Raw genomic sequence first — 11,284 nt, 5'->3', positions numbered from 1 at the left:
TAGACCAACCAAAATGATCTACAAAAAACGTCTACCAACAACAACATTGATACATCTCCCCCTAAGTGCCTCACTATTTCATAGTTTCACATTTGCATCTATTACACCATAGCTGTATAGCTCTTCATGTTTTAACTGCATATTCATGTTGCACCTATATCTTTGTGCTGGCAGTGTCCTGCTGCATTCTTCTGTTGCTGTATATCTATCTATCTATCTATCTATCTATCTCATATCTATCTGTCTATCTATCTATCTCATATCTATCTATCTATCTAGAAAAATAAAGCCAGTGCAGTACTCCATAAAGTGAAAAACGGGGTGATTTATTCCATCAAAAAAACGTTACCTAATGGGGGCATTACCTACCTGATGAAACTACCTACTGGGGGCATTACCTATCTGGGGGCACTACCTACTGGGGGCATTACCTTCTACATACCTACTGGGGGCATTACCTACTACATGCTTACTGGGGGCAATAAATACGACCTACCTGGAGGCATCAACTACTACCTACTGGGGATATTACCTACCTGGAGGCATCACCTACTAGGTACATTATCGATCTGCTTGGGTATCCTATCTTATAGGGGTATTCCCTACCTACCCACTGTGGGCTTTACCTGTGTGATGGGGGAAACGATGTAAAGGGACCTGTCTACCCCCTTGAGTGACCAACTGCCTAAAGGAGGGGGGGCTACCTACTCTTCCCCCCAACCCACTTTTCTACCCACTATACTGAGCGCTATAAGCGCTGGAAAAGTGCAGAGTCTTAAATGTTTGTTTGGCAGGTTCTGTGGAGTTGTGGCTGGAAGAAATAGTCATGACGGTCTGGGCCGGATGGATAAGAAAAGGAAATTGACTGACACCGATCAGAGAAGACGTCACCTGATGTAACTTTATGTAATCTCTTATATGGTCTGTAGAGCCTGTGTAGAGCTGAGGCACTAACTTCTGTGTAAAGGGGTTTATTCAGTATTTGTATGGTAATATTATCCTGTTACTATGTGGAGGTAATGTGTAGTCATAGTGTGGTACAATTATTTGAACCTTGTATAGAGCTGTTGTTGGTTATACTGGTCTGTGGTCTATGGTCTATTTATCAACTGCTGGTTTGGTGTATGTTGAGTAACTTATACAAAGTAAGAGATTATTATTATTATTATTATTGTCTTCTATTCTTTAAAGTAAACATTTTTGGATTATTCTTAGTTCTGACCCAGTTGCATGGAATAATGGTCTACTGTAGTGTTTTCCAACCAGGGTGCCTCCAGCTGTTGCAAAACTACATTTTCCAGCATGCCCAAGCAGCCAAAAGCTGTCTGGACATGCTGGAGGCACCCTGGTTGGGAAAAGCTGGTCTACAATAAAGCTATTGAAGTGCAAAGTTCATATTCATATTTATGTATGTGTTTTAAAATGAATGCTTTCCCCTTTTATGAACAAGTATATAATTACGATATGCCATGAGCTTGAAAAATAACGCAATATGGGGCTGGTATGCAACTTTTTCCAGGGCTGGTTTTTATCCCCAGTCCGGCCCTGCCCGTGGCTGTTGGTTTTATACCGTTTGGGGACAGCCAAGGAGGCGTCAGCAGGCAACACAGGTAAGTGTGTGCTTGTGTGTGTGTGTGTGTGTTTCCTATGCAGATCCTAAACCCAGTATCAAATGCAAGTAGGAGGAGTAAGAAGGGTTCCTGCCAAAGCCAGGTTATGGATTGCATTTAAAAATGGTCCATCAGAGTGAAATGGACTCCCATCTTCCTGCTTAGCAATAATGATATGGGTTTAGGGTCTGCTGTGTGTACTGGTGGGTGACTGCCACCCAGCCAGAGTGTGTATGGGAGGCTGCCAGCCAGCCTCCCTTCCTACAAGTAATGATGGTGCATGTGAAGGGGACAGCGTTGGTTCCTCCCCTTTCACAGTTATCACTTCTCATCCTTCCTTTTGGCTGGTATCAAATGTGGTGTCTGTTTATATCAGTTTAATATCTGATATGTCCCCTATCTGATAGCATATATTAAATGCACCACCAAGCTTCAGTGTTGGAAAGAAAGATTATCTGTTTATTTGCTGCAGCTGCTTGCTGGCTAGTCCAGTGGGCCCCTACTGCAGGCAATAGACAATAGGTGGTGCCTATGTGCCTAGGTGGATAGGACATCAGCTATGAGGCATTTGTTTGTACAAACTGCTGCTCACAACTAATGTTGTAATATAGTGTCTCCATCTGCTGGTGGTATTGAATAAGCAATAGTGCAATGATAGGGTCTGAAAAAGAAGAAAAATAAGAAGCAGCAGCATAGGAAAGAAGGAAAACATGGAGAGAAGAAAAAAAGAAGGTAAAAATGAGGTGAAAACATGTTTAAAAAAGTATTTCCATCTCTCTCTCTCTCTCTATGTATATACATATATATATATATATATATATATATATATATTTAAAAGAAAAAAAAATTATATATATATATATATATATATACATATAGAGAGAGAGAGATAAATATATATAGAGATAGATGGGTGGATAGATGGATAGATGGATAGATAGATAGATAGATAGATAGATAGACATACATACACACATACACACATACACACATACACACATACACACATACACACATACACACATACACACATACATATGTGTGTATTGTTGGAGTTGCAAACATGGGTGCACTTGACAAACTCAGTGCGGCTATTCCCCATTGAAAGATTGTTGCACCCAGGACCCTTAGCACTGGGATATGCTACTCAATACCACTGGCATGGCCAAGTGTAAACAACATCTGACCTTTGTTGTGTATGTAACCATGGAGATTGTGATGTCGCCTAGGCCCACCAAAGAACAGCCTTGTCAGAAGCAGCACTGCCATGAGCAGAAGTAGCAGCACCATAGGTTGTCAAATAAGTTGGATTTAACCAAGACAAGTGAGTCCAATAGGATGCAGGTATGTCCTCTATCCTTACAGCTTCCCGTGGCTGTTGGTTTTATACCGTTTGGGGACAGCCAAGGAGGCGTCAGCAGGCAACACAGGTAAGTGTGTGCTTGTATGTGTGTGTGTGTGTTTGTGTGTGTGTGTTTCCTATGCAGATCCTAAACCCAGTATCAAATGCAAGTAGGAGGAGTAAGAAGGGTTCCTGCCAAAGCCAGGTTATGGATTGCATTTAAAAATGGTCCATCAGAGTGAAATGGACTCCCATCTTCCTGCTTAGCAATAATGATATGGGTTTAGGGTCTGCTGTGTGTACTGGTGGGTGACTGCCACCCAGCCAGAGTGTGTATGGGAGGCTGCCAGCCAGCCTCCCTTCCTACAAGTAATGATGGTGCATGTGAAGGGGACAGCGTTGGTTCCTCCCCTTTCACAGTTATCACTTCTCATCCTTCCTTTTGGCTGGTATCAAATGTGGTGTCTGTTTATATCAGTTTAATATCTGATATGTCCCCTATCTGATAGCATATATTAAATGCACCACCAGGTTTCAGTGTTGGAAAGAAAGATTATCTGTTTATTTGCTGCAGCTGCTTGCTGGCTAGTCCAGTGGGCCCCTACTGCAGGCAATAGACAATAGGTGGTGCCTATGTGCCTAGGTGGATAGGACATCAGCTATGAGGCATTTGTTTGTACAAACTGCTGCTCACAACTAATGTTGTAATATAGTGTCTCCATCTGCTGGTGGTATTGAATAAGCAATAGTGCAATGATAGGGTCTGAAAAAGAAGAAAAATAAGAAGCAGCAGCATAGGAAAGAAGGAAAACATGGAGAGAAGAAAAAAAGAAGGTAAAAATGAGGTGAAAACATGTTTAAAAAAGTATTTCCATCTCTCTCTCTCTCTATATGTATATACATATATATATATATATATATATATATATATATATATTTAAAAGAAAAAAAAATTATATATATATACATATAGAGAGAGAGAGAGAGAGATAAATATATATAGAGATAGATGGGTGGATAGATAGATAGATAGATAGACATACATACACACATACACACATACATACATACATGCATATGTGTGTATTGTTGGAGTTGCAAACATGGGTGCACTTGACAAACTCAGTGCGGCTATTCCCCATTGAAAGATTGTTGCACCCAGGACCCTTAGCACTGGGATATGCTACTCAATACCACTGGCATGGCCAGGTGTAAACAACATCTGACCTTTGTTGTGTATGTAACCATGGAGATTGTGATGTCGCCTAGGCCCACCAAAGAACAGCCTTGTCAGAAGCAGCACTGCCATGAGCAGAAGTAGCAGCACCATAGGTTGTCAAATAAGTTGGATTTAACCAAGACAAGTGAGTCCAATAGGATGCAGGTATGTCCTCTATCCTTACAGCTTCCCGTGGCTGTTGGTTTTATACCGTTTGGGGACAGCCAAGGAGGCGTCAGCAGGCAACACAGGTAAGTGTGTGCTTGTATGTGTGTGTGTGTGTGTGTGTTTCCTATGCAGATCCTAAACCCAGTATCAAATGCAAGTAGGAGGAGTAAGAAGGGTTCCTGCCAAAGCCAGGTTATGGATTGCATTTAAAAATGGTCCATCAGAGTGAAATGGACTCCCATCTTCCTGCTTAGCAATAATGATATGGGTTTAGGGTCTGCTGTGTGTACTGGTGGGTGACTGCCACCCAGCCAGAGTGTGTATGGGAGGCTGCCAGCCAGCCTCCCTTCCTACAAGTAATGATGGTGCATGTGAAGGGGACAGCGTTGGTTCCTCCCCTTTCACAGTTATCACTTCTCATCCTTCCTTTTGGCTGGTATCAAATGTGGTGTCTGTTTATATCAGTTTAATATCTGATATGTCCCCTATCTGATAGCATATATTAAATGCACCACCAGGTTTCAGTGTTGGAAAGAAAGATTATCTGTTTATTTGCTGCAGCTGCTTGCTGGCTAGTCCAGTGGGCCCCTACTGCAGGCAATAGACAATAGGTGGTGCCTATGTGCCTAGGTGGATAGGACATCAGCTATGAGGCATTTGTTTGTACAAACTGCTGCTCACAACTAATGTTGTAATATAGTGTCTCCATCTGCTGGTGGTATTGAATAAGCAATAGTGCAATGATAGGGTCTGAAAAAGAAGAAAAATAAGAAGCAGCAGCATAGGAAAGAAGGAAAACATGGAGAGAAGAAAAAAAGAAGGTAAAAATGAGGTGAAAACATGTTTAAAAAAGTATTTCCATCTCTCTCTCTCTCTATATGTATATACATATATATATATATATATATATATATATATATATATATATATTTAAAAGAAAAAAAAATTATATATATATACATATAGAGAGAGAGAGAGAGAGATAAATATATATAGAGATAGATGGGTGGATAGATAGATAGATAGATAGACATACATACACACATACACACATACATACATACATGCATATGTGTGTATTGTTGGAGTTGCAAACATGGGTGCACTTGACAAACTCAGTGCGGCTATTCCCCATTGAAAGATTGTTGCACCCAGGACCCTTAGCACTGGGATATGCTACTCAATACCACTGGCATGGCCAGGTGTAAACAACATCTGACCTTTGTTGTGTATGTAACCATGGAGATTGTGATGTCGCCTAGGCCCACCAAAGAACAGCCTTGTCAGAAGCAGCACTGCCATGAGCAGAAGTAGCAGCACCATAGGTTGTCAAATAAGTTGGATTTAACCAAGACAAGTGAGTCCAATAGGATGCAGGTATGTCCTCTATCCTTACAGCTTCCCGTGGCTGTTGGTTTTATACCGTTTGGGGACAGCCAAGGAGGCGTCAGCAGGCAACACAGGTAAGTGTGTGCTTGTATGTGTGTGTGTGTGTGTGTTTCCTATGCAGATCCTAAACCCAGTATCAAATGCAAGTAGGAGGAGTAAGAAGGGTTCCTGCCAAAGCCAGGTTATGGATTGCATTTAAAAATGGTCCATCAGAGTGAAATGGACTCCCATCTTCCTGCTTAGCAATAATGATATGGGTTTAGGGTCTGCTGTGTGTACTGGTGGGTGACTGCCACCCAGCCAGAGTGTGTATGGGAGGCTGCCAGCCAGCCTCCCTTCCTATAAATAGTGATGGTGCATGTGAAGGGGACAGCGTTGGTTCCTCCCCTTTCACAGTTATCACTTCTCATCCTTCCTTTTGGCTGGTATCAAATGTGGTGTCTGTTTATATCAGTTTAATATCTGATATGTCCCCTATCTGGTAGCATATATTAAGTGCACCACCAGGTTTCAGTGTTGGAAAGAAAGATTACCTGTTTATTTGCTGCAGCTGCTTGCTGGCTAGTCCAGTGGGCCCCTACTGCAGGCAAAAGACAATAGGTGGTGCCTATGTGCCTAGGTGGATAGGACATCAGCTATGAGGCATTTGTTTGTACAAACTGCTGCTCACAACTAATGTTGTAATATAGTGTCTCCATCTGCTGGTGGTATTGAATAAGCAATAGTGCAATGATAGGGTATGAAAAAGAAGAAAAATAAGAAGCAGCAGCATAGGAAAAAAGGAGGAAAGAAGGAAAACATGGAGAGAAGAAAAAAAAAGAAGGTAAAAATGAGGTGAAAACATGTTTAAAAAAGTATTTCCATCTCTCTCTCTATATGAATATACATATATATATATATATATATATATATTTAAAAGAAAAAAAAATTATATATATATATATATATATATATATATATATATACATATAGAGAGAGAGAGAGATAAATATATATAGAGATAGATGGGTGGATAGATAGATAGATAGATAGATAGATACACATACACACATACACACATACACACATACACACATACATAAATATGTGTGTATTGTTGGAGTTGCAAACATGGGTGCACTTGACAAACTCAGTGCAGCTATTCCCCATTGAAAGATTGTTGCATCCAGGACCCTTAGCACTGTGATATGCTACTCAATACCACTGGCATGGCCAGGTGTAAACAACATCTGACCTTTGTTGTGTATGTAACCATGGAGATTGTGATGTCGCCTAGGCCCACCAAAGAACAGCCTTGTCAGAAGCAGCACTGCCATGAGCAGAAGTAGCAGCACCATAGGTTGTCAAATAAGTTGGATTTAACCAAGACAAGTGAGTCCAATAGGATGCAGGTATGTCCTCTATCCTTACAGCTTCCCGTGGCTGTTGGTTTTATACCGTTTGGGGACAGCCAAGGAGACGTCAGCAGGCAACACAGGTAAGTGTGTGCTTGTGTGTCTGTGTGTGTGTGTTTCCTATGCAGATCCCAAACCCAGTATCAAATGCAAGTAGGAGGGTAAGAAGGGTTCCTGCCAAAGCCAGGTTATGGATTGCATTTAAAAATGGTCCATCAGAGTGAAATGGACTCCCATCTTCCTGCTTAGCAATAATGATATGGGTTTAGGGTCTGCTGTGTGTACTGGTGGGTGACTGCCACCCAGCCAGAGTGTGTATGGGAGGCTGCCAGCCAGCCTCCCTTCCTACAAGTAATGATGGTGCATGTGAAGGGGACAGCGTTGGTTCCTCCCCTTTCACAGTTATCACTTCTCATCCTTCCTTTTGGCTGGTATCAAATGTGGTGTCTGTTTATATCAGTTTAATATCTGATATGTCCCCTATCTGATAGCATATATTAAATGCACCACCAGGTTTCAGTGTTGGAAAGAAAGATTATCTGTTTATTTGCTGCAGCTGCTTGCTGGCTAGTCCAGTGGGCCCCTACTGCAGGCAATAGACAATAGGTGGTGCCTATGTGCATAGGTGGATAGGACATCAGCTATGAGGCATTTGTTTGTACAAACTGCTGCTCACAACTAATGTTGTAATATAGTGTCTCCATCTGCTGGTGGTATTGAATAAGCAATAGTGCAATGATAGGGTCTGAAAAAGAAGAAAAATAAGAAGCAGCAGCATAGGAAAGAAGGAAAACATGGAGAGAAGAAAAAAAGAAGGTAAAAATGAGGTGAAAACATGTTTAAAAAAGTATTTCCATCTCTCTCTCTCTATATATGTATATACATATATATTTAAAAGAAAAAAAAATTATATATATATATATATATATATATACATATAGAGAGAGAGAGATAAATATATATAGAGATAGATGGGTGGATAGATAGATAGATAGATAGACATACATACACACATACACACATACACACATACACACATACACACATACATACATACATATGTGTGTATTGTTGGAGTTGCAAACATGGGTGCACTTGACAAACTCAGTGCGGCTATTCCCCATTGAAAGATTGTTGCACCCAGGACCCTTAGCACTGGGATATGCTACTCAATACCACTGGCATGGCCAGGTGTAAACAACATCTGACCTTTGTTGTGTATGTAACCATGGAGATTGTGATGTCGCCTAGGCCCACCAAAGAACAGCCTTGTCAGAAGCAGCACTGCCATGAGCAGAAGTAGCAGCACCATAGGTTGTCAAATAAGTTGGATTTAACCAAGACAAGTGAGTCCAATAGGATGCAGGTATGTCCTCTATCCTTACAGCTTCCCGTGCCTGTTGGTTTTATACCGTTTGGGGACAGCCAAGGAGGCGTCAGCAGGCAACACAGGTAAGTGTGTGCTTGTATGTGTGTGTGTGTGTGTGTGTGTGTGTTTCCTATGCAGATCCTAAACCCAGTATCAAATGCAAGTAGGAGGAGTAAGAAGGGTTCCTGCCAAAGCCAGGTTATGGATTGCATTTAAAAATGGTCCATCAGAGTGAAATGGACTCCCATCTTCCTGCTTAGCAATAATGATATTGGTTTAGGGTCTGCTGTGTGTACTGGTGGGTGACTGCCACCCAGCCAGAGTGTGTATGGGAGGCTGCCAGCCAGCCTCCCTTCCTACAAGTAATGATGGTGCATGTGAAGGGGACAGCGTTGGTTCCTCCCCTTTCACAGTTATCACTTCTCATCCTTCCTTTTGGCTGGTATCAAATGTGGTGTCTGTTTATATCAGTTTAATATCTGATATGTCCCCTATCTGATAGCATATATTAAATGCACCACCAGGTTTCAGTGTTGGAAAGAAAGATTATCTGTTTATTTGCTGCAGCTGCTTGCTGGCTAGTCCAGTGGGCCCCTACTGCAGGCAATAGACAATAGGTGGTGCCTATGTGCCTAGGTGGATAGGACATCAGCTATGAGGCATTTGTTTGTACAAACTGCTGCTCACAACTAATGTTGTAATATAGTGTCTCCATCTGCTGGTGGTATTGAATAAGCAATAGTGCAATGATAGGGTCTGAAAAAGAAGAAAAATAAGAAGCAGCAGCATAGGAAAGAAGGAAAACATGGAGAGAAGAAAAAAAGAAGGTAAAAATGAGGTGAAAACATGTTTAAAAAAGTATTTCCATCTCTCTCTCTCTCTCTATATGTATATACATATATATATATATATATATTTAAAAGAAAAAAAAATTATATATATATATATATATATATATATATATATACATATAGAGAGAGAGAGATAAATATATATAGAGATAGATGGGTGGATAGATAGATAGATAGATAGACATACATACACACATACACACATACACACATACACACATACATACATATGTGTGTATTGTTGGAGTTGCAAACATGGGTGCACTTGACAAACTCAGTGCGGCTATTCCCCATTGAAAGATTGTTGCACCCAGGACCCTTAGCACTGGGATATGCTACTCAATACCACTGGCATGGCCAGGTGTAAACAACATCTGACCTTTGTTGCGTATGTAACCATGGAGATTGTGATGTCGCCTAGGCCCACCAAAGAACAGCCTTGTCAGAAGCAGCACTGCCATGAGCAGAAGTAGCAGCACCATAGGTTGTCAAATAAGTTGGATTTAACCAAGACAAGTGAGTCCAATAGGATGCAGGTATGTCCTCTATCCTTACAGCTTCCCGTGGCTGTTGGTTTTATACCGTTTGGGGACAGCCAAGGAGGCGTCAGCAGGCAACACAGGTAAGTGTGTGCTTGTATGTGTGTGTGTGTGTGTGTGTTTCCTATGCAGATCCTAAACCCAGTATCAAATGCAAGTAGGAGGAGTAAGAAGGGTTCCTGCCAAAGCCAGGTTATGGATTGCATTTAAAAATGGTCCATCAGAGTGAAATGGACTCCCATCTTCCTGCTTAGCAATAATGATATGGGTTTAGGGTCTGCTGTGTGTACTGGTGGGTGACTGCCACCCAGCCAGAGTGTGTATGGGAGGCTGCCAGCCAGCCTCCCTTCCTACAAGTAATGATGGTGCATGTGAAGGGGACAGCGTTGGTTCCTCCCCTTTCACAGTTATCACTTCTCATCCTTCCTTTTGGCTGGTATCAAATGTGGTGTCTGTTTATATCAGTTTAATATCTGATATGTCCCCTATCTGATAGCATATATTAAATGCACCACCAGGTTTCAGTGTTGGAAAGAAAGATTATCTGTTTATTTGCTGCAGCTGCTTGCTGGCTAGTCCAGTGGGCCCCTACTGCAGGCAATAGACAATAGGTGGTGCCTATGTGCCTAGGTGGATAGGACATCAGCTATGAGGCATTTGTTTGTACAAACTGCTGCTCACAACTAATGTTGTAATATAGTGTCTCCATCTGCTGGTGGTATTGAATAAGCAATAGTGCAATGATAGGGTCTGAAAAAGAAGAAAAATAAGAAGCAGCAGCATAGGAAAGAAGGAAAACATGGAGAGAAGAAAAAAAGAAGGTAAAAATGAGGTGAAAACATGTTTAAAAAAGTATTTCCATCTCTCTCTCTCTCTCTATGTATATACATATATATATATATATATATATTTAAAAGAAAAAAAAATTATATATATATATATATATATATATATATATATACATACATATAGAGAGAGAGAGATAAATATATATAGAGATAGATGGGTGGATAGATGGATAGATAGATAGATAGATAGATAGACATACATACACACATACACACATACACACATACATACATACATACATATGTGTGTATTGTTGGAGTTGCAAACATGGGTGCACTTGACAAACTCAGTGCGGCTATTCCCCATTGAAAGATTGTTGCACCCAGGACCCTTAGCACTGGGATATGCTACTCAATACCACTGGCATGGCCAGGTGTAAACAACATCTGACCTTTGTTGTGTATGTAACCATGGAGATTGTGATGTCGCCTAGGCCCACCAAAGAACAGCCTTGTCAGAAGCAGCACTGCCATGAGCAGAAGTAGCAGCACCATAGGTTGTCAAATAAGTTGGATTTAACCAAGACAAGTGAGTCCAATAGGATGCAGGTATGT

The sequence above is a fragment of the Hyla sarda genome, unplaced genomic scaffold (assembly GCF_029499605.1).
Source record: "Hyla sarda isolate aHylSar1 unplaced genomic scaffold, aHylSar1.hap1 scaffold_1109, whole genome shotgun sequence".
In the NCBI taxonomy this organism is placed as follows: Eukaryota; Metazoa; Chordata; class Amphibia; order Anura; family Hylidae; genus Hyla; species Hyla sarda.
The sequence above is the reverse complement of the archived record's forward strand: the minus strand, read 5'-3'. Positions refer to the sequence as shown.